Source organism: Eleutherodactylus coqui, chromosome 2, assembly GCF_035609145.1.
Source record: "Eleutherodactylus coqui strain aEleCoq1 chromosome 2, aEleCoq1.hap1, whole genome shotgun sequence".
Lineage (NCBI taxonomy): Eukaryota > Metazoa > Chordata > Amphibia > Anura > Eleutherodactylidae > Eleutherodactylus > Eleutherodactylus coqui.
Genome location: NC_089838.1, coordinates 185,146,489 through 185,171,109, shown reverse-complemented (window position 1 = coordinate 185,171,109; position 24,621 = coordinate 185,146,489). Strand labels below are relative to the sequence as shown.

At 45.1% G+C, this 24,621-nt stretch overlaps 1 long non-coding RNA gene across 1 annotated transcript in view; it reads right to left on the bottom strand.

Annotated features, from left to right (window-relative positions):
- The window catches only part of LOC136612021 (uncharacterized), a 516,282-nt gene extending 508,168 nt beyond the window's left edge, over positions 1-8,114 (bottom strand). Inside the window, exon 1 of the long non-coding RNA XR_010790338.1 lies at positions 8,032-8,114. This is a non-coding gene — a long non-coding RNA (uncharacterized lncRNA). The remainder of the gene's footprint in view (positions 1-8,031) is intronic.
- Positions 8,115-24,621: the final 16,507 nt, after the last annotated feature.

Below are 24,621 nucleotides of genomic sequence, written 5' to 3'. Positions count from 1 at the left end.
GAGCGTAAAGCGTCTGCCTTTATACTTTGCAGGGAACTTCTCAAGAGGCATAGCAGAGGAATGGTGATGCTAATGATTGCAGCATCTCCGCTCACCATCTGGGTAGACTCCTCAAAGTTTCCAAGAACCTGGCAGATGTCTGCCAACCAGGCCCACTCTTCTGTAAAGAATTGAGGAGGCTGACTCCCACTGCGCCGCCCATGTTGGAGTTGGTATTCCACTATAGCTCTACGCTGCTCATAGAGCCTGGCCAACATGTGGAGCATAGAGTTCCACCGTGTGGGCACGTCGCACAGCAGTCGGTGCACTGGCAGATTAAACCGATGTTGCAGGGTGCGCAGGGTGTGGGACTTGCGGAAATGTGCGCAGAGCCGGCGCACCTTTCCGAGCAGGTCTGACAAGCGTGGGTAGCTTTTCAGAAAGCGCTGAACCACCAAATTAAAGACGTGGGCCAGACATGGCACGTGCGTGAGGCTGTCGAGCTGCAGAGCCGCCACCAGGTTACGGCCGTTGTCACACACGACCATGCCCGGTTGGAGGCTCAGCGGCGCAAGCCAGCGGTCGGTCTGCTCTGTCAGACCCTGCAGCAGTTCGTGGGCCGTGGGCCTCTTATCTCCTAAGCTGAGTAGTTTCAGCACGGCCTGCTGACACTTGCCCACCGCTGTGCTGCCACGCTGCGCGACACTGACTGCTGCCGACGGCTGCTGCTGACACATCTTGATTGCGAGACAGAGGTTGCGGACGAGGAGGAGGAGGAGGGTGGTTTAGTGGAGGAAGCATACACCGCCGCAGATACCACCACCGAGCTGGGGCCAGCATTTCTGGGGGTGGGTAGGACGTGAGCGGTCCCAGGCTCTGACTCTGTCCCAGCCTCCACTAAATTCACCCAATGTGCCGTCAGGGAGATATAGTGGCCCTGCCCGCCTGTGCTTGTCCACGTGTCCGTTGTTAAGTGGACCTTGGCAGTAACCGCGTTGGTGAGGGCGCGTACAATGTTGCGGGAGACGTGGTCGTGCAGGGCTGGGACGGCACATCGGGAAAAGTAGTGGCGACTGCGAACTGAGTAGAGCGGGGCCGCCGCCGCCATCATACCTTTGAAGCCTCCGTTTCCACAACCCTATACGGCAGCATCTCCAGGCTGATAAATTTGGCTATGTGCACGTTTAACGCTTGAGCGTGCGGGTGCGTGGTGGCGTACTTGCGCTTGCGCTCCAACACTTGCGCTAGCGACGGCTGGATGGTGCGCTGAGAGACATTGGGGGATGGGGCCGAGGTCAGCGGAGTTGAGGGTGTGGGTGCAGGCCAGGAGATGGTAGTGCCTTTGTCCTGAGAGGGGGGTTGGATCTCAGTGGCAGGTTGGGGCACAGGGGGAGAGGCAGCTGTGCAAACCGGAGGCGGTGAACGGCCTTCGTCCCACCTTGTGGGGTGCTTGGCCATCATATGTCTGCGCATGCTGGTGGTGGTGAGGCTGGTGGTGGTGGCCCCCTGGCTGATCTTGGCGCAACACAGGTTGCACACCACTGTTCGTCGGTCGTCTGCACTCTCAGTGAAAAACTGCCAGACCTTTGAGCACCTCGGCCTCTGCAGGGTGGCATGGCGCAAGGGGGCGCTTTGGGAAACAGTTGGTGGATTATTCGGTCTGGCCCTGCCTCTACCCCTGGCCACCGCACTGCCTCTTCCAACCTGCCCTGCTGCTGCACTTGCCTCCCCCTCTGAAGACCTGTCCTCAGTAGGCGTAGCAAACCAGGTGGGGTCAGTCACCTCATCGTCTTGCTGCTCTTCCTCCGAATCCTCTGTGCGCTCCTCCCTCGGACATACTGCCCTTACTACTACCTCACTGATAGACAACTGTGCCTCATCGTCATCGTCCTCCTAACCCACTGAAAGCTCTTGAGACAGTTGCCGGAAGTCCCCAGCCTCATCCCCCGGACCCCGGGAACTTTCCAAAGGTTGGGCATCGGTCACGACAAACTCCTCCAGTGGGAGAGGATTCGGAACCATTGCTGCCCATTCTGGGCAGGGGCCCGAGAACAGTTCCTGGGAGTCTGCCTGCTCCTCAGAATGTGTCATTGTAATGGAGTGAGGAGGCTGGGAGGAAGGAGGAGCAGCAGCCAGAGGATTCAGAGTTGCAGCAGTGGACGGCGCAGAAGTCTGGGTGGTCGATAGATTGCTGGATGCACTTTCTGCCATCCACGACAGGACCTGCTCACACTGCTCATTTTCTAATAAAGGTCTACCGCGTGGACCCATTAATTGTGAGATGAATGTGGGGACGCCAGAAACGTGCCTCTCTCCTAATCCCGCAGCAGTCGGCTGCGATACACCTGGATCAGGAGTTCGGCCTGTGCCCACACCCTGACTTAGGCCTCCGCGTCCTCGGCCGCGTCCACGTCCTCTAGGCCTACCCCTACCCCTCAGCATGGTGTATTACCAGTAGTGCAGAAACAGAACGCTGTAATTAAATGTGCCGCTTATTGGCCTGTGGTTGGAGGCTGACTTCGCTTACGGAACGCACAGCAGAGCCAGGAAAGAATTTTGCGCAAGCCTGCTGTAACACTTAGCTGGCTGCGTATGAATTAGGACAACTACCCCCAGCAGAGACCCAGTACACTGAGGACGGTCACAGGCAGCCCAAATAGATTTTTTTCCCCAAATGTTTTTGGAAAGGCCCACTGCCTATATACACTAAATATGTCTTCTGTCCCTGCCTCACCACTACTGGCCCTGGACAATGTAAAATTACTGCAGACTGTTTCACTGTGGACAGGAATACCGCGGTGATGTAACAGGCAACACAGAGCCAGGAAAGAATTTTGCGCAAGCCTGCTGTAACACTTAGCTGGCTGCGTATGAATTAGGACAACTACCCCCAGCAGAGACCCAGTACACTGAGGACGGTCACAGGCAGCCCAAATAGATTTTTTTTCCCAAATGTTTTTGGAAAGGCCCACTGCCTATATACACTAAATATGTCTTCTGTCCCTGCCTCACCACTACTGGCCCTGGACAATGTAAAATTACTGCAGACTGTTTCACTGTGGACAGGAATACAGCGGTGATGTAACAGGCAACACAGAGCCAGGAAAGAATTTTGCGCAAGCCTGCTGTAACACTTAGCTGGCTGCGTATGAATTAGGACAACTACCCCCAGCAGAGACCCAGTACACTGAGGACGGTCACAGGCAGCCCAAATAGATTTTTTTCCCCAAATGTTTTTGGAAAGGCCCACTGCCTATATACACTAAATATGTCTTCTGTCCCTGCCTCACCACTACTGGCCCTGGACAATGTAAAATTACTGCAGACTGTTTCACTGTGGACAGGAATACAGCGGTGATGTAACAGGCAACACAGAGCCAGGAAAGAATTTTGCGCAAGCCTGCTGTAACACTTAGCTGGCTGCGTATGAATTAGGACTACCCCCAGCAGAGACCCAGTACACTGAGGACGGTCACAGGCAGCCCAAATAGATTTTTTTTCCCAAATGTGTTTGGAAAGGCCCACTGCCTATATACACTAAATATGTCTTCTGTCCCTGCCTCACCACTACTGGCCCTGGACAATGTAAAATTACTGCAGACTGTTTCACTGTGGACAGGAATACAGCGGTGATGTAACAGGCAACACAGAGCCAGGAAAGAATTTTGCGCAAGCCTGCTGTAACACTTAGCTGGCTGCGTATGAATTAGGACAACTACCCCCAGCAGAGACCCAGTACACTGAGGACGGTCACAGGCAGCCCAAATAGATTTTTTTTCCCAAATGTTTTTGGAAAGGCCCACTGCCTATATACACTAAATATGTCTTCTGTCCCTGCCTCACCACTACTGGCCCTGGACAATGTAAAATTACTGCAGGACACAATGCTCTGCACGGCCGATATACAAAAAAAAAAAAAAATGCAACACTGCAAAAAGCAGCCTTCACACTACTGCACACGGTCAGATGTGGCCCTAAGAAGGACCGTTGGGGTTCTTGAAGCCTAAAATAACTCCTAACAACTCCTATAGCAACTCCAGCAAGACAGCACTTTCCCTGAACTATGTCAGAATGCATCTTTGGCGAGCCGCGGGAGGGGCCGATTTATATACTCGGGTGACACCTGATCTCGCCAGCCACTCACTGCAGGGGGGTGGTATAAGGCTTGAACGTCGCAGGGGGAAGTTGTAATGCCTTCCCTGTCTTTCTATTTGCCAGAAAAGCGCGCTAATGTCTCAGAGATGAAAGTGCTCGAGTAACGAGCATCTCGAACACGCTAATACTCGAACGAGTATCAAGCTCGGACGAGTACGTTCAGTCATCTCTAGTTTTTAACATTAGAAAGTTTTTAACAGTCCCATTGACAATCCAGTTAAAAAAAAAAGGCAGCGATATCGCAGCATTAATAAAACGCAAGTGGGGAGGAGCCCTAAGACTCAATAAACTTTATAAAGTGTTCAACGAGGACCACTTTGTTTGCAGCAGTACTACATAGAACAGGTGCAGAAGCAGCTGGAGCACCCTCTACTGCCTCTTCTGCTATCAAGTGAGGGTGATAGGGATTTTCCTAGCAATGTATTCTCCTAGGTGCATAGCAGAATTGAGGTTTGGAAGAAAAAAATTACAGAATATGCTATTAAAACATTTTGGAGAAAATGCCTAGAATCAACTATTTTGTACATTAAAAAAACTTTTAAATGAACTTTAAATGGCAGTTACACTTTAAATGTGGCCATCGCGATTACGTGACATCCTCAGGATAGGTTAGCAATAGTTGATCGCCAGAGAGCCACTGCTCAGGATAATACTAATACTAATAATCTTTATTTGTATAGCGCCAACATATACAAAGACAGGGAAAATACAGAAAGACAAAAACCATGGTTACATAGTAATCAGTTGAAGGAAACAATGGGGGTGAGGGTCCTGCTCCAACGAGCTTACATACTACAAGTAATGGGGTGATACAGAAAGTAAAGGGGCTGGAGATGTGCACAGTATGGCGAGGTGGAGAGTGTGGGATGCTATACACATAAACAATGGTTAGACAATTAGTCGTGTGACAGCAGAAATGGAATGACGGCATTGGCAGTTGATGGTGGCTAGCAGGGATTGCAGTCAGTAGGTCAGGGAGCATGTTATCAGGTGGCGTACAGAGGGGTTTGTTTAGGGAATGCGGTATGCCTCCCTGAAAAGGTGCATTTTTAGATCACGCCTGAAGTTTTTCGAGTCCTGGACTGCCTTGGTAGCCTTTGGTAGTGCGTTCCAGAGGAACGGTGCTGCTCTGGAGAAATCTTGGAGGCGGGAATGAGAAGTTCGAATTAGAGGGGCGCTCAGTCTAGTTTCGTTAGCAGAGCGGAGAGCCCGGGCTGGGTGATGGATTGAGATGAGGGAGGCAATATAGGGGGGCGCTGCACTGTGGAGGGCTTTGTGGATGGAGGTAGTGAGTTTAAATTGAGTTCTGTATTTGACAGGCAGCCAGTGCAGTGACTGGCACAGGGCAGAGGTGTCCGAGTAGCTGCTGGAAGATGAGCCTGGCTGCCGCATTCAGAATGGATTGGAGAGGGTAGAGTCTGGAGCAGGGGAGGCCGATCAGCAACGATTTGAAATAATCTAGAAGAGAGTGGATAAGGGCAACAATAAGCATTTTTAGCGTGTCCACGGTGAGAAAAAAACGGATTCTTGCGATGTTCTTGAGGTGCAGCTGACATGTTCAGGCGAGAGATTGCATGTAGGGGGTAAAGGATCCCCATCAATCAGCAGATCACCTGCAGCGGGGTCACTGGGACATCGTCACTGGGATTCGAGTAGGAAGTTTAATAGGCAGCTTCACTCCCATTGATATTATGTTTCCGGATCTGACCCTAATGCAGACTTGGACTTCCTGCTTTGATCACAATGATGACATCCTGCTCTGACAGCGGACCAAGGGATCAGCTGACCGCTGTGGATCCTGAGCAACGGATCTCTAGCAATCAACTATTGATAGTCTGTCCAGAGGGTACGTCATCAATAGTATTTGCCCGGAAAAACACTTTAAATATTTGGTGTTATTTAAACGTAATGTAATATTTGACAAATGGGAATTAAGCACATAACTCTGCATTTGAGTTATAATTGTATTTATTTAAGGTTTTCCAACACCCATATCTATCATGTGAAAACTTTCCACCTTATCTAATTTAGGACCTGTCAGCTCTCCTGAGACATCACTTTTAATAAATCACTGTATTTCCGAACATGGGAATTTTGGGAACATGTGATCAGTGCAGCCAGTCATTGACCACAATTTTCTCTAACCTCGAATACCCCCTTTAATGCAGGGTGAAAAACAGTGCTTTATACAAACTGAATTTACATGTATGAAACATATATGATATCACTTACTATAGGCTGTTCATGTAGTCGCTTTTAATATGTCTAATTTGTATCTTTTAACATATTCCTTGCTCTTTCCTTGATTTAATTTATAAGCAAGAACTTTGAGTATTTGTATTGCTGTTCAAATTGAGACAAAACAGTTAACAAGTGGAGGATGGAAAATTCAATTAGAAGCTAAGAAAGGAGGACTTTGATGTTTGGAAGCGCTCCAGAAGTCTACAAAAAGGAAAACAATATAATAATATATTCCAGTTTATAATGGAAGCCACAATCTGCCAGATCTGTCACATGATGGACCCCACTGACTTATAATGTTGTCACAGACGTACTAAGTTGTTTATCAGAGCCTCTGTTGCAGGCACGGCTTTAGCTGGGTTGAGAGCTCTTTTTGCCCCCCCCCCCCCCCCCCCATTGGTTTTCACAACTAAGGTTCTGCTCACATTAGCATTCAGCTTTTCCCCTGTTTTGTCATTGAAGTAAGAAAGCAGAAATAAGAAAAGGTGAGCACTACCACGAGTCCTGTGTCATGCCAACTGTAAAGCATTCTGAGGCCATTCCTGTGTGGGGTTGTTTTTCATCACAGTTTTGCCTAAGAACACTGGCAGGAATAAAGAATGATGTCTAAACGTCCTCCAAGAGCAGCTTTTCCCAACCATCCAGGAGCAATTACGCAATGAACAATGCTTTTTCCAGCATGATGGAGCACCATGTCACAAGGCAAAAGTGATAACTAAGTGGCTAAACAAAAGATTTTAATTTTGGGTCCATGGCCAGGAAACTCCCCAGATCTCAATCCCAATGAAAACCTGCGATCAATCCTCAAAAAGCAGGTGGACAAACAAAAACACATAAATTGTGATAAACTTCAAGCACTGATTAGGTAAGAATGGGTTAAGGTGCATTTACACTGCAAAGATGATCGCTCAAAAGATGGCTTTTGAGCGATCATTTTGCATAAACTACTACTTGGTACTAATGCCTATTAGTACCAAGTAGTAGCGTGTGAGCCACCTGGAGCTGTATCCAGGGAACAGACCACCCGCTGTTCCCTGATTACATTCCCTTTGTTCTGTCAGCCGGGCTGACAGCAGAGAACAGCTGAGACAATGCAATCAGCTGTAATCAGCAGTCCCTGGGCAGAACACAGCCTGCGGTCCTGCTTATCATCTGTTCTGCTGAACAACGGTTTTCAAGCCGAACTGAGAACTGTCATTCGGCAGAAAACTGAAAGATGGGCACATTTATACACGGTGATTATCGCTCAAAAGATAACTTTTGAGTGATCATTTTGCTTAACTACTACTTGGTACTAATGCCTATTAGTATCAAGTTGTAGCATGTGAGCTTCCGGGAGCTGTATTCAGGGAACAGACCACCCGTTGTTCCCCCAATTACATTCCCTGTGTTCTGCCGGCAGGGCTGAAAACTGAGAACCGTTGTTCGGCAGAAAACTGAAAGATGGGCACATTTATACACAGCGATTATGGCTCAAAAGATGGCTTTTGAGCTAATTTTAGCGATAATCGTTGTGTGTAAATGGGCCTTTACAGTCAGTCAGGATTTGGCCCAGAAATGCAGAAGTCTTCAAATAAAAGACTCACTGTAAATAATGAGTCTTTACCTAAATTGATGAATTTATCAAAAGTTTAAAAACTTATGAAATGCTTATACCGTATATACCGGCGTATAAGACGACTTTTGAACCCCGAAAAATCTGCTCTGCAGTCGGGGGTCGTCTTATGCGCCGGTAATACAAAAAAAAAAAGTGTAAAAAAAAAAAATTTTATTACTCACCTCCCACGGCGTTCTGTCGCGCTCCGGCAGGATGTCGCTCGCTCCGGCAGGCTGTCGCTCGCTCCTCGTCCCCGCCGCAGCATAGCTTTCTGAATGCGGGGCTTGAAATCCCCGCTTCCAGAAAGCTAATACACACGCCGGCAGCCATGACAGCATTGAATGGCTGTGATTGGCTAAAGCACACGTGGCTTCAGCCAATCACACTATTCAATGACATCATTGAATGGCTGTGATTGGCTGAAGGCGCACGTGTTAGCAATCACACCCATTCAATGATGTCATTGAATAGTGTGATTGGCTGAAGCCACGTGTGCTTTAGCCAATCACAGCCATTCAATGATGTCATGGCTGCCGGCGTGTGTATTAGCTTTCTGGAAGCGGGGATTTCAAGCCCCACATTCAGAAAGCTATGCTGCGGCGGGGACGAGGAGCGAGCGACAGCCTGCCGGAGCGAGTGACATCCTGCCGGAGCGCGACAGAACGCCATGGGAGGTGAGTAATAAAATTTTTTTTTTTTTCTCCACTGAATACCGGCGTATAAGGTGACAGTTGGGGGGTCGTCTTATACGCCCCGTCGCCTTATACGCCGGTATATACGGTAATTGTACTTTAGTATATCATACAAACATCTGAGTAAAAGATCTAAAAAGACTGAAGTAACAAACTTTTTGACAACATTATTTGTGTGTTTCAAGACTTCTGGCCACAACTGTACTGTCTGGGCAGGTGTTGCAGTCGTAGAGAGGCCCTGAGAGGAATGGGGCCCTTTCTGCAACAACAGGCTTGAAGCAAGCGCTATTATCTACAAAGCTGCTGGAGGTCACTGCAGCATCGGGAGGCAAAACCTGCATTAAATGTGGTGAAACCACATGTGATTTTTAGGCTGAGCTTGTACTCAGGTGTTTCAGTCAGCCCCATACAATCTCCTCGCTGCAGAGGGTGAAATGCAGTGAACCCATGGTGAGGAGGAGATGTGGACGCAGGACGACAGTTCTTGGGATTCATGAGGATCTCAGCAATCAGACCCCCACTGATTGGACTTTTATCACTTCTCCTGTAGAGAGGTGATAAAAGTTGATTTTGGTACAACCCCTTTAAAAACACTTTCATGAAGTAGTATTTTGGTTAGTATTTTGCATCACTACTTGTGAGTCAAAACTAAGAATGCAAGAGAGTGAACGAGCATCATCCCATAGGGAGACCCCGGACACCTGACATATGTGGGGAGCTGGGAGGGTATAATGCTGGCTTGTCATGGCGGCACTTACCAGGCTCCTTTCCTGGGGGGATAACACGCAGCCAAGGCCAGCGTATAACTGCAGGCCACCAAAGACACCCCTAAGATAGGGAATGCCAATAAACAGGAAAGTGGGGGTAGTAGTTGCCACCGGTGACGCCACCGTTCCTACACACCGGAATGATCCTCGGCGGAGAATAATTACAGACACAGACAGTCTTAGAGTACCGTGGGTTTCTAGGAAAGCCCTTCCCTGAAAAACAATTACTGGATGTCGGCAGCTTGATCCGCTACCGGATCTGTGACAGCTGCAGTAGGGAATTCTTTATTCCCTGCAGGGGTGAAGAATTCCTTTGCTGCATCTGTCACAGATGTGGTAGGTGCAGCAGGGAATTCTTTATTCCCTGCGGGGATGAAGAAGACATCTGCCACATGTGGCAGATGTGTTCTTCATCCCCGCGGGGACACGGCAGTGGTGTACAGGTACATTGTTTTTTTTTTACATTAAAATTGTTGTTTTTCAGGGAAAGGCTTATATTTAAAGCTCTTCCCTGAAAAACAATTCAGGGGTGTCGGCAGGCCACTGCCTTCAATGGAGCTGCTGGCAGCAGCCGTGGCTCCATTGAAGGCAATGCATGGACCTTCATACACACGTGTTTTTGTGTGCACCTATGTACGCACAGCACACGCTCGTGTGAAGCCACCCTTACTCACTATCTCTATACAAGTATGCTGCTGAAAATGGATTTTACATAGCAATGCTCTTCATCTATATAGGTGAGTTGGGATAGGAGAAACATTTCAAGGTAGTTTTTCTACTACAAGTATACAGAATTGTTTTATTAAATATTCTGCAAAAAACTTAAAATCACCTACTCTTTACCAAAATGACTAAATAAATGACAGCTACACTTTAAAGGGGGTGTCCATTGCGGGCAGTTGCAATGTCATCACTACTGAACAGCGGGGTAGGAAAAGATGCAAAGCGTCATGAGTTTACCTGTGAGAACAAAATGACAAATAGCTATGATAGCTAACTGCTCCCCTGTGAACACTGTGTCTCACATGGTGATGTCAGCTCATACAATACAACCCGACTCCAATCAGTAGACAAGCAGCAAGTATAGATTTCTTAAGTTTGTAAAAAGCAAAAGACACAAAAGCAACGCATTTCTCTATTTGAACTTATAGCTTCATTACGCCACAAAGTTTAAAGCAAATGACACTTCATAAGCTGAGCTCACACGAGCGGGTCAGATTCTGCATGCGGATAATGGCTGTGAGCCCAGCCGGTGAAACTGCAAACCTCCCCTAACCGTACTGTGGAAAACTGTAGAGGCATGCAAGCAGTCATGCGCCGTACAGTTTTTTTTGTTTATTTGTATTTCCCAAGCCGTTGCTTAGCGATGACTCGGGTACCCGCAGCCCATATGCAATGTTTATTGCATATGGGCTGTGGGCTGTGGGTCAGGTGCCTCCACTGACATCAATGCAGGCCATGCATGGAGATTCCACGGCAAAATAGTAATTCATATCCACGTGTGTGAACAAAGCATCAAAAATGCATGCCTTTCAATGCCCGTGTTTTACTGCAACTCATCTAGACGGACGGCGATCACGGAATCTGCAATACAACTACAAAATTATAATACAATCCAGAGATATAAAGCATATTTAAAATATACAGAATAAATAGCTAAATAGTATAAAAACTCTATCAGTTTTTAAATCCTCCAAAACTAACTGCTCTATTAGAAAAATATTAATTCTTCAGTATAGTAAATACAGATTCATCAACCCACATAATCCAGCCAATTTCCCCATAAAATTGCATATTTTATCATATCCTCAAAATTATAAATGAATATAGCCTGCAAATATCAGTTTGGCCACTAGATGCCCTCATAGTTCCTCCATTCTCTTCAATAACAGGCATTTCATATATATTGCCATAATAATTTTTTAAAAATGGGATGGAAATCATTTAAAAACAATATCCAGCATTTCGTTTAACCCTTCTGGATGGAATGTTTGTAATTTATATATCCAATACAATTCCCTTCTACGAAATGTTTGAAATCTGTTCGTACAGGACTCTGAATAAAATCAATTGGAAGGATGGAGAATGGTTTTTCCTCATTTTAATTGAATAATGTACAGTGAACGGAAACACTCTTGCAAAAGGCCTTTTCGGATATTATACGTATGTTGGCTAATACAATTTCTCAACTCTTGTGTGGTCCTCCCTACATATTGAAGACCACGCCGACATTCAATTAGATATATGATATATCATGAGGTACAATCCAAATGATAAGTGATATTACAGGAAACCCCATTAGTTCCAGATTGAAAATGTACATTATTCCTGATCGTAAAACAACACAGATATTTGTCCCTGTTGCACTTAAATCTCCCTAGATCATTCTAACTCAAAACTTTATGTCTGTCTGCATGGATGACTGGAGGTCAAAATATTTTTCAGAACACATCAGAAACTGTACCAAAATGTGTTCATTAGGTTGGATTCACACTGTCCACCTGAATGCGAACACTGAATGTAGTGTGAACCTGGTCTTATTCATAAGACATGCAGTTTTCAGTTCAAGATGACCACCATTGCTGGGGGCAGATGGTTTATTTTTCTATTTCAATAAGTGATAATAATAACCAATCAGATGATTGCTTTCTTCTATAATTCAAAAACCTCACAGTTAAAGCCAATCAATCCGATGCTTTAATTTTTCTGCTGCTTTTAAGATGACAGTTGGTATGTGATGGTGGCTGAAGAACAGAAGCTTCTTAGATCCTCCTCACTGCCCTCGACCCTCACCCCTTCCACACATGCAGTTTTCAGTTCAGGGTAAGAATCATTTTACGGTGCAGATAGGCCTTTCTATCAGCTCAATAAATGAGAAAATTAACCATCAGATGCTTTCTTTTTTTTTCTGTCACCCGAGACAGTTGTAAAATGATGGTGGCCAAAGGTTGGAAGCTCCTTTTTGACCCTGCACTGGTGCTATGATATTAGATGTCACCCTGTGTATCTCTTCTGGGTTGTAAATAACATTTAATTTCTTTTATAATGACAGTTCCATGAACAAGTGATATATAAAGCCTTAAGAGACTCTGTACCAGTGGTAACCTCAGTGCAAAGACCCAGTGTCTACCTTCCAGGTCACTGTCAATGACTTCCAAGTACCGCTCAGATAGGATAATCTGTGAGATATTACTGGTGATGCAGTATGAAAGTGTGAAGTGATCAGGATAATATAGGATGATAGGCAACATAATTGGAGCAGTCAGATAATAGGCAATGTAGTATGAGATACTTTGGCAGAATCCGAGATAATGCAGGCACAAAATGTTTAGATTTGGGTGAATGACATGATATACTGCACAATAATTGATATTGGTACATTGTATAATGGTGGGCTCCTAAATGTTGTTTTATTACACCTTTGTAGTGTATGTCCAGCATAAACAATGGGGAATACTCCCTGCTTACATAGCCTATAGGAGTCCCAATGTACCGTATATACCGGCGTATAAGGCGACGGGGCGTATAAGACGACCCCCCAACTTTCACCTTGTACGCCGGGAATACAGCGGAGCAAAAAAAAAAAATTATTACTCACCTCTCCCGGCGCTGCTGCAGGATGTCGCTCCCTCCTGGTCCCCGGCAGAGCATTGCTTTCTGGACGTAGGGCTTGAAATCCCCCCTCCAGAAAACACACGTGCCTTCAGCCAATCACAGCCATTCAATGATGTCATTGAATGGCTGTGATTGGCTGACGGCGTGTGTTAGCTAATCACAGTATTAGGCTGGCTTCACACGAGCGTGACGGGCTCCGCTGCGGAATATTCCGCGGCGAAGCCAGTCACAGCGCCCCCCAGAGACCCCATACTTACCAGTGGAAGATAGCGTGAAGACGCTTCCCCGCCCACCGCCGTCGCGTCATGTGACACGCCCACCGCGTCACATGACGCGGCCGGCCATGTCACGTGACACGCCGGCCGCGTCATATGACGCGGCGGCGGTAGGCGGGAAAGCGTTTTCACGCTATCTTCCGCTGTGTTACAGCGGGAGATAGCTTGAACGGACGGCTTCCATTGACTGCAATGGAAGCAGTCAGCGTGTACACCCGCGGCAAATAGAGCATACCGCGGGTGAGGACGGGAGATTTCACGGTGGAATTCCGCATCGTGAGCATTGTGCTATTAGGTTCAATAGAACCTAATAGCTGTGGGCAACGCAGCGGATTTTTGCCGCGAATTACGCGGCGTAAATCCGTTCGTGGGAAGGAGGCCTTAGCTTTCTGGAGGCGGGGATTTCAAGCCCTGCGTCCAGAAAGCAATGCTCTGCCGGGGACCAGGAGGGAGCGACAGCCTGCAGCAGCGCCGCAGAACGCCGGGGGAGATGAGCAATGATTTTTTTTTTTTGACACTTTCTTTTTTTTGTATTACCGGCGTATAAGACGACCCCCGACTGCAGAGCAGATTTTTCGGGGTTCAAAAGTCGTCTTATACGCCGGTATATACGGTATGCCAAAAGAAGGACTTTTGGCATATTGTAGGTTCAAGCAGCATATGTTTTTATTTTTACAGTATTGAAAACCATTGTCAACAATGGTTATTAATGCAAAGTGATCCCACAGTAAATATATAAAGCAAGTATATATTTTTAAAATTACAATGGGAGTCAAAGTGTCCCTTCTGCAAGTATATGGCATACAGCTGTATACACTGATGCTGTATGTTCAGCATATGTGTCAGGATATTCTCTCAGTTTACACGTTAAATGTAGGGTAGAAATGCACTGTCAAAAAACCCTATGAAATATAACATAATATTAGGGACAGTATGAAAAAAACTGCAGCACAAAAAGGGCAAAAGAATACAATGTAACATGATTGTAGCAACCCAGGGATCATTCGCTCACATCACAGGTAGACACCAATGGGTTAAACTCCAAATTCCTATTTATTTTCACCTTCACAGCAATATCATCTTGCTTCAGCACAGCACTTCAGCAAATAAACTTAAAGGGGTTGTCCCGCGGCAGCAAGTGGGTCTATACACTTCTGTATGGCCATATTAATGCACTTTGTAATGTACATTGTGCATTAATTATGAGCCATACAGAAGTTATAAAAAGTTTTATACTTACCTGCTCCGTTGCTAGCGTCCTCGTCTCCATGGTTGCCGTCTAATTTTCGCCGTCTAATGGTCAAATTAGACGCGCTTGCGCAGTCCGGGTCTTCTTATCTTCTCAATGGGGCTCCGTGTAGCTCCGCCCCGTCACGTGCCGATTCCAGCCAATCAGGAGGCTGGAATTGGCAATGGACCGCACAGAAGCCCTGCGGTTCACCGAGGGAGAAGATGTCGGCGGCCATCTTCAGCCGGTAAGTAAGAAGTCACCGGAGCGCGGAAATTCAGGTAAGCGCTGTGCGGATTTTTCTTTAGGTCCCTGCATCGGGGTTGTCTCGCGCCGAACGGGGGGGGGGGGGGTTGAAAAAAAACAAACCCCGTTTCGGCGCGGGACAACCCCTTTAAATGTCCTTTTAAGCAGGGTTTCAATAAACTTTATTTACTGAAAAAGCCAAAAATGAAATACCTGATAGTCTGCAAGGCAGACACGGTCGCTCTAGGCACAATCGCCGTAGGGCAGGCGCAACCGCCATAAGCCCTAAAGATATGCAGTCAGCCAGATAATAGTGTGGGGGAGCAACTTGTTCATTGCAGACCAATATGCAGTCACCCACTCAACCCAGCCCAAATTGGGGAGGAGCGACTGCATATAATAATAGCCTGCACATGTGAACGATACCAAAGATGCCAGCCACAGATGGATGGTGACCCAGTGGGCCCCACTGCCTGACATCTTGGGCTCCCCCAACAAGAGCCCAAGATATCAGCCAGTGCGGCCCACTTTGGAGATACAGGGCATCCCGCTGTTATATCAGCCAGGGTTGATATCCTATATGGTGGGTCACCATCCATCTGTGGCTGGCATCTTCGGTATCGTTCACATGTGCAGACTATTATTATATGCGCTATGACCCATCACAGGGATTGTTCAGCTGTCATTCAATGAATGGCTGAGCACTGCCTGTGATTTGCTAAACTGTCAGCCAATCGCCCGCAGCCCTTTTAGGAGGCGGGGATTTTAAATCCAATATACAGAAAAATAGAAGTGGAGAGGAGCTACTACCGTTAAAAAAATTTTTCCATACTTTATTGAATAAAAAGCATACAGCTCACAGGTCCACGCTGAAAGCGTTTCGGCTACAGTAGCCTTTGTCAACAGTTGCCGCCGGCTGTTTGAGGACGGAGCTCCCGTTGAAATTCAGATCTCCCTGCAACATTGGAAGATACTGCTGATGAGGTGAGCCCATATTTTTCTTTTCTGGATTTTAAATCCCCACATGCTGAAAGAGCCTCACTACAGTGCCGGGGACCAAGCAGGGAAGACGCGCCTGAGCCCTGACTGCGGCGGAGAGGTGAGTATATATATACTTTTTTTTTTACACAAGCTAGGGTTGATTTTCAGGGAAGGTCTTATATTTGAAGCCCTTCCCCGAAAATCACTGCAGGGGATGCCGGCATCCCATTGCTTTCAATGGGGCCGCCGTCATTGGCGACCCCATTGAAATCAATGGGAAAACATCACAATCCTCTGCCACAGCTGTGGCAGGGGATTCTTTACTCCCCGCAGGGAGTCCCCTTGTCACTGAACCCAGTGACAGTGCTGTCACAGTGTTCAGTGATGAGGGGACTCCCCACGGGGAATATTTACATGCAGCACAGAATTCCTGATACATGCATGTCCTATCTTTTGCAAGTGTGCATGTTTGCACACCTGTAAGACACAGACATGGTGTGAACACACCATAGGGATCCAATTATTCTAATAGACGGGTGGTTTTTGCACACACATATGTCCGTGCAAATACACGCTCATGTGAATGAGGCCATAGTAAGTATAGAAGCTTTATCATTAAACTCTATTGCTTTAAGAATTATTATAATAATTAATTTCTTCCATTTTTTAATAATTAACATATTTGCCTTATTTATCTGTAGGCCAGAATACTCATATTTTTCATCTTGAACTTCCCTCTGGTTTCCTGTTGAAATAATAGGAAGGGCTTTTTAAACCCCAGTCTTTTTCACATTTTGTGAACCTTTAAACGGTGTCCATATTCAATCATCACGTTACAGAAAGCTGAAAAGCTTGATATTGAGATTTCATGTTTTGCATAGAGAGAACTTTTTCAAGTTTAGACATTGCCTTTTTCACGCTGGGCTGCCCTTCTGCAACATTCCCATCTTTAATGGAACAGAAAACGCAGAATTCAAGGATTTGCCTATACTGTATTGTTGCAAAATGATGTGCATGTACAGGGTATAGGCATATTCACGGGCAATGACGAGGTCATTGTATATGGTATCAATAAAAACTACAGGTCACCCCCCAAAAAAGAGCTCTTACTAAAACCCATTAACGAAAAACTAAAAAAACTCACGGGCATTAAAGGTGTTGTCACGCAGAAGCAAGTGGGGTTATGCACTTCTGTATGGCCATATTAATGCACTTTGTAATATACATCGTGCATTAAATATTGGCCATGCAGAAGTTATACACTTACCCCCTCCGGTGCTGGCGTCCCTGTCTCCATGGCGACAAGCAAACTGCTTCTCTGGTCGCACGAACAGTCGGGCTTGCGCAGACAGGAATCCCCTTCTGTAAGGTCCTTTCTCAGGAGCTGCATCCTGGCTCCTCCCCCTTCTCAGCATCATCGCGTAGCTCCGCCCCGTCACATGGTGCCGATCAGCCAATGAGGTGGCTGGAATCGGCAATGGAGCTCAGACAGCTGAAGGACATCCGCAGTGCACCATGGGAGAAGACCTGCAGTGCACCATGGGAGAAAACCGTGGTGCACCTTGGGAAAGAACCGCGGCCATCTTGAAAGAAGAATTTTTATAAGTTCACGAAACGAGCTAATGGTGAGTAGAAACGCTCTTCAAAAACGCTTTCCACGGGTAGTGTAGTATGTTTGCTTTAGAAGGGGGACTGGGAAGAGAAAAAATTTATATTTCTGCCGCGGGACAACCCCTTTAAAATTGGTATCAGAAAGCAAACTTTTTGTTAAAACATATTTTTTTAAACAGTGCTACATTAAAAAAAAACTAGAAATTTGGTTTTGCAGTAACAGTACTGACCCACGGAGTAAAGATGACATGTCCTTTCTACGTGCTATTCTCTAAAAAATAGTGTAATTGAGTTTTTTCCATTTAGCCACATTTTGAATTTTTAAAAAGTTTTCCAATACATTGTTTGATACTTTTAATGGCACAACTGAGAAATACAACTTTCCCACACAAAAAAACTTTCATGTACCTCTGTCACTGGAAAAATAAAAAAATGATTTTTTTGAATATGGGGAGAAAAAAATAAAATGACAAAAGCAAAAAGGGCTTCAATAGGAAGGGGTTAACCAGAATATTGTATATTTTTCCTTTTGGAAATTATGCTTCTGCCTTGTTACAGTAATCCCCCAAATTGTTGAACTTGTTTAATTTCACTGCACAAGATATTTCAATTTGATTCCTTAACACAAATTCATTCTGAATCCCTATAAAATAAGTAAAATATCTTAACAATCCCCCTCAAGACTCAAAATATGCTATTGTAAATTTTATAGAATTCAACCAAATGTATATATTTTTTTCTAAATAGAAGTGAATTAAATAATTTTGTGTATGTCAATGATCTTGTACAAATTTACATATCTCTTCTGCCTATACAATAAAAATTATTTTACACGTGGGATAAAAAAAAAAAAAATCAAAACTCTCATATGCTACTATCAGCTTAAATACCTTCCATTGATACAAAAAAATTTTACCGAGCTCCAGAGATGGAAGAGTCTACCCTTATTGCTTTTGGACTGCTGTTACTTATGTAAATGTTATGATCGTGTGGGCAACCTAAGCACGGGAGCCCACACGATCGCACCCTAAAAAGGGAAATGTAATGGATGGGATGGACGCACACAAGTAGCACCAGGGTCACACAGGATTCACACAGGTTTCAAGCAAACTGACCCTGTACTACCGGGAGGTTGGCATGGCCCTACCTAAGCGGGGACATTGCCCCAATAAGGGCAGCCCAGCGGTCTTTGGATCTGGCCCCTAGCTGAACCTAGGGGCCACGCCACAGAACAGGAGGCATACCCATGCCACATGACAAAGACAGAACAGGATACACAGCACACAACATGCAACCACTAGAAACAGATAAGCTGAACGTAAATACCAGGTATTGGTTGACATGTTGTACAATATGTGGAAGCTAGCGGGCCATTTCACGGCTCCTGGTTATACCGCTAGTCCCTACACTAACCAGGAGTCCAACAGAACCAGACAGAGTTCACACAGAAAGCTGAAACAGGACAGGACACAGATAGCAGGTCACGCAGCAGACTGACAAGAAACTGACAGAATTTAAACGTACAAACGGACATGAACCAGCAGAACAGAGATCACTCAGCAAAGCTTGCAACAGAACAGAACAGAGCACTGGACACACCGCCAGCTGCATCAGGAACAGGACAGAACAGGGAACAGAGCCAGACAGACTCCACTCAGATCACATGCACACAGAAGGAACTCACCGCAAGTCTATGTGTCCTCATACCGGGGGGAATAGACAGTCAGCTACACAAGCTGACATGGGGGAGTGTCCAGTTACACCAACTGACACCCAGAGTAAGACATAAGATTTCTGGAGGCTGCACCTGAACAGGGGGAAGGAAAAGGGGGCTGCATGTACTGCAGACTAGGACGACAGGTGTCCAGACAATCTTGGGGAAGCAGAGCCACACAATAGACTTACTTGCAAACACAGATCAGAGTGGGAACAAGCTGAACATGACTGATAACAAGTTACAGGACACAGAACTAACATGAGTACTCACCCTAGGGAACCCAGCCAGAGACTGACAGGAGCTGGGTTTATATGTGAGCACAGATCCAGGAGATTGGCTAGCAGGAAGTACCACACCCAGCCAGCTTAATTAACCCTCAACCACCTGACTGTGCTACAAGGAGTACATAGTACGGGTGAAGTCACACGAACGTATATCGGCTCGATTTTTACGCCGAGCCGATATACGTTGTCCTCGTGTGCAGGGGGGGAGGATGGAAGAGCCAGGAGAAGGAACTGAGCTCCCGTCCCCCTCTCCGCCCCTCTGCACTATTTGCAATGGGAAGAGGCAGGTCGGGGGCGGGGCCAAGTTCTGAGAATTAGCCCCGCCCCCGTCCCACCTCTCCTTATTGCAAATAGTGCAGAGGGGTGGAGAGGAGGCAGAGAGGGGGGCGGGAGCTCAGTTCCTGCTCCTGGCTCTTCCATCCTCCCCCTGCACACGAGGACAACGTATATCGGCTCGGCGTAAAAACCGAGCCGATATACGTTCGTGTGACTTCACCCTACAACAGATCCTAGCAGCACGTGTAACAGTAAAATGCTTAATTTTTCTAAGCTTCTTTACCCATTGCAGATCATCCCTTCGCTAATGAAACATGAAGAGCTTAAGGCATTCCAAACTGCATTTGTATCTTTATATGGGCCAATAAATGCCCTAGAATCTCTAGACTTTAATTGATATTGTCAAAAGACAGACGAGGAGTTAATTTTCCAGATATTCGCAGGTGTATGAAAGCCAGTCTTTACCGCCAATGTCATGATTGGTTTCAAGGCTCAGTTTATTTTCGAATTATAATATGGAATCAGATCTTCTGTATCCATAGAGTTTAAATGCACTACTTCACTATAGTTTCTCACACTACCACTATACAGTCCCTTTTGGCCAGGGATACAATTGTGATGTGGAAGCACGTATAAAAGACATCTGGATTATTTTTTCATTTTTCTAAGCATTTAGATCTATAGGGACACCTGTAATTTGTGCTAGGTAGATAAACTCTTTGTGTGGAGGGCTGGAGGCATTAAGACTGTGCAACAGTTGTCACATCCACAAATTACCACCAGCTTACTTCATCACATTTTCTATTCTACTGGCAAATATCAGGTTTCTTTAAAACTAGATTGGAATGTGTTAATTAAGGATAACTAAGCCCTTAGATTTACTTGTAGGTAAACCTTCAAAAAAATTACAATTCCTTGTTAAATATACATATAATGGAAAATTACACTAATAAAAGATGCTCCTCCCTTTTTAAGAGATTGGCACAAGAACTTAATGATCCAGATATACATCAATAAATTCTTCATGGTTAGACTTCCATAAGGAAAACGGTCATCAATGAAAAATTGTGTGAGTTGTAATTTAAATGAATGCATGGTGCCATGTTCAGGGTTAAATATCCCTCCGCATGTAAATGTGCCTGACCGTTTATATGCCTGTCTCAAATGTCAGACAGATTTGTTACATGGTCTTTGTTTGTGTCCTAACAGCCAATTATTTGGGGAAGAACTCATTTGCTTTCTAGCTAGAGTTTGGGAAATCTCCCTCTTCTTAAGGCCTCCGTCACATGAGCGTTGTTTACACGCTGCTATGCAACGTGTAAACAACGCTGCTGACATGCTGAAAAAGATCGCATGAACGGGCTGCCTCTAGCTCCGTGAAGCAGCCCGGTCACACATCCGTGGTGCAGGCTGCGTGCTTCCACGGCTCCCATAGGAACCTATGGAAAGCAAGCTGCACCTCGGCGCACCACAGAGCTGACATGCGAGTCGGCACTCGCTGTCCTAATTTTGTTAGAAGCACAGATTCTGCGCTTCTACAAAGAGTCCATGTGAGCTCTTCCATAGCAACCTATTGGTTTCTATAGCAGCATGAGAACAACGCTCGTCTGACAGAGGAGTAAATCCCTAAACATGTTTATTTAATTTTTTCCAGATAAACTGAAAGCTGCCGATATGGTTCACTTCATACTTTTGGTGACTAAGCATTGTTTGTTAACATACTGGATGTGACCACAGGTTCTGACTATGTCAAATATCATTCAGCAAACTAACTTGAAAGAGAAAGAGAAATATGCTACATCACATGCTGTAAAATTTCTTAAGAAATGGTGTACTTTCATACAAGAGTTCCTTACTGTCCCTGAAATTAAAGAATGTTTGCACCCTTTTTAAGATATATTGGCTGGAACCTAAGTTTAGACAATGCAGGCCATTTAGGGAAGTTGAAGGTAGACTATTTAGTGGTGTGTTGATATTATGGTAAATCTGATTGACTGGGGTCCATGCGTTGTTTGAAATAGTTAATTTGTTTCTATAGTTTCTTCTTACTGCATCTACAGTTTTAACTCAATTGTCAAGAGAAGATCCAATTTCTTAGGACTCTGTATCCAGTGCTAAATTGTAATTCATCTCCTTTTGCATGTTGTTGTTGTTGTTTATGACCCTCGGCAGTCCTAGAGGCGAGCTCCCTACATGTTTTTCGGTTTTGCACTGCTTCTTTCAGTTGTGTGATATCCATGCCAGTATCAGCTCTGACAGTATCGGCCATCATGTCCTTTGGCGGCCCGGTCTTCTTTTGCCTCTGATCTGTGCAAGCATTATAGATTTTTTTAGCAACTCTGCTCGCATTACATGGCCAAAATATGTGAGTCTGAGACTGCTCATCTTTCCTTCCAGTGATATATCGGGTCTTATACGATTCAGGACTTCTCTGTTTGTTACTCTCGCTGTCCAGGGCATACGCAGCAGCCTTCACCAGCACCACAGCTCAAATGCATCAATCCTCCTTCTAATGTCTGTCTGAGAGGATTCACTAAATCATCCCAGACAGATGTCTGCATCAGTATTAGGTAAATTAACTGGTCTATGAGACGCTGCACTCAAAAGATCCGTACACTCTTTATGTATCATTAAAATGATTGCTTCCAACATGAATACCAGTAATAATTCATTCTGAAATGAGGCCTTCAGAACAGCCAACAAATCCTCAAATAAAAGATCACCACATTTTTTTTATATAATTTGATAGGAATACCATCAGAGCCTGGAGCCCTATTGACAGCATCATCAGCGCTGAGCCAATCAGGGGCAAGTCTGACTCACACCCCCTTCACACCCACTGCAGGCCGGCCGCTCTGAACTCCGTCTGCCGGGACAAGGTGAGTATATAGATTTTTTTTATTTTTACACTTTTCTGGATGAATTGCTGGGAAGGGCTTATATATTTAAGCCCTTCCCGACAATTCATCCTGCGCTCGCCGGCAGCCCATTGCTTTCAATGGAGCTGGCTGTATTGCCGGCTCCATTGAATTCAATGGGCAAACATCGTTCTTCTCTGCCACAGCTGTAACAGCTGTGGCAGAGAAGAATGATTTGTCTTCTATATGTTCTCAATGGGGTCGGCGCTGCTGCCGCCGGCCCCATTGAGCGCATATAGAGAAGAGAACAGGAATCGCAGATCGCAGATAGGTGCGATCTGCGATTTCTGTTCTATAATTTATTGGACGAGCGCATAAAAAGCGCTCATGTGTCCGATACCATTGCAGCAATGGTTTTAAAAAATCGCCGGACGCATGCGCATGCGCAAATCGCGCGAAAAAACGCCCGTCTGACTAAGGCCTAAAAAATAACAAGGGAGTCTTGGAAGTGATGATATGGCCTCCACATAGCCCTGGTCTCCACATCATCAAATCTGTCTGGGATTACATGAAGAGACAAAAGGAGTTGAACAAGGCCTAATCCACAGAAGATTTGTGGTTAGTTATTCAATATGTTTGAAAAAACTTCCCTGTCCTGTTTCTTCAAAAACTCTGTGCAAGTGTACCTCGAAAAATTGATGCTGCTTTGAAGACAATGGGTGGTCACACCAAATATTGATTTGATTTAGATTTGTCTTTTGTTCATTCACTTTGCATTTTGTTAATTGACCAAAAGTATTAACACTTCTATTTTTGAAAGCATTGTTAGGGCCTATTTACACTCAAAGATAATCTTTCAAATGATTAAAAGATTTAAACTTTTAGCGATCTTTTTGCATAAAGTGTTAATTGCCATTAACACTTTATTATCTTCATTTGCATGTAAAAAGGCCTCCAGGAGCTGTTTGCAGAGCCCAGTGTGTGATTAATCAAACACACAGCTGTGCACGCAGCTGCTTTGTTCTCATCAGGGCTGCTGGCAGGTTACAATGTAATCTCCTGAGTCCCACGGAGAACACAGCATGTGGTCTATTGAGAGACACTTTATCTCTCTGCAGCTGAAGGATGGATTTTTAAGTTCACCTTAAAATCATTGTTCAGACAAAAAATGCTTGATGCTCGTGTTTACATGTAACGATTATCAATCATTTTCGTACGTTTGAATGAATTTTGACCGATAATCATTACATGTAAATGGACCTTTACTTTGAAGAGAAGAAGGTGGATCCAGGAAACTACAGGCCTGTGAGTCTGACTTCTATACTGGGAAAGATCCTTGAACAAATTATTAAACAGCATGTATTCAAGTACTTGGATAAAAATAGAGTAATTAACCAGAGCCAGCATGGGTTTATAACAAACAAGTCATTCCAGACTAATCTAATTTCCTTCTATGTTAGTATCACTGACTGGGTTGATCAGGGAAGTGCGGTGCATATCGTTTTTCTTGACCTTAGTAAAGCATTTGACAAAGTATCTATACTATACTTATTGAAAAAATAACCAAATATGGGATTGACAAGGCAACTGTTAGGTGGATTCACAACTGGCTGAGTGATCGTACTCAAAGAGTGGTCATAAATAGCTACACATCCAAGTGGAAGAATGTATCAAGTAGGGCACCACAAGGCTCTGTCCTTGGCCCAGTGTTATTAAACATTTTTATAAATGATCTGGAGGGAGGGAATTGATGGGAAACTGATCAAATTTGTTGATGACACAAAGCTAGGAGGGATAGCTAACACTAAGGAAGAGAGTACTCAAAAAGATCTAGAAAAGCTTGAACAGTGGGCAATGACTGACAGAATGGTATTTAACAAGGAGAAATGCAAAGTCCTACATCTGGGCAAGAAAAATGAAGAAAGCCCATACAGAATGAGAAGAACTGAGCTAAGCAGGACATGTGAAAAAAGACTTGGGTATACTAATAGATCATAGCCTGAACATGAGTCACCAATGTGATGCAGCAGCCAAAAAGGCAAACACAATTCTGGGATGTATTAAGAGAAGCATAGAGTCTAGATCACTTGTGGTCATTA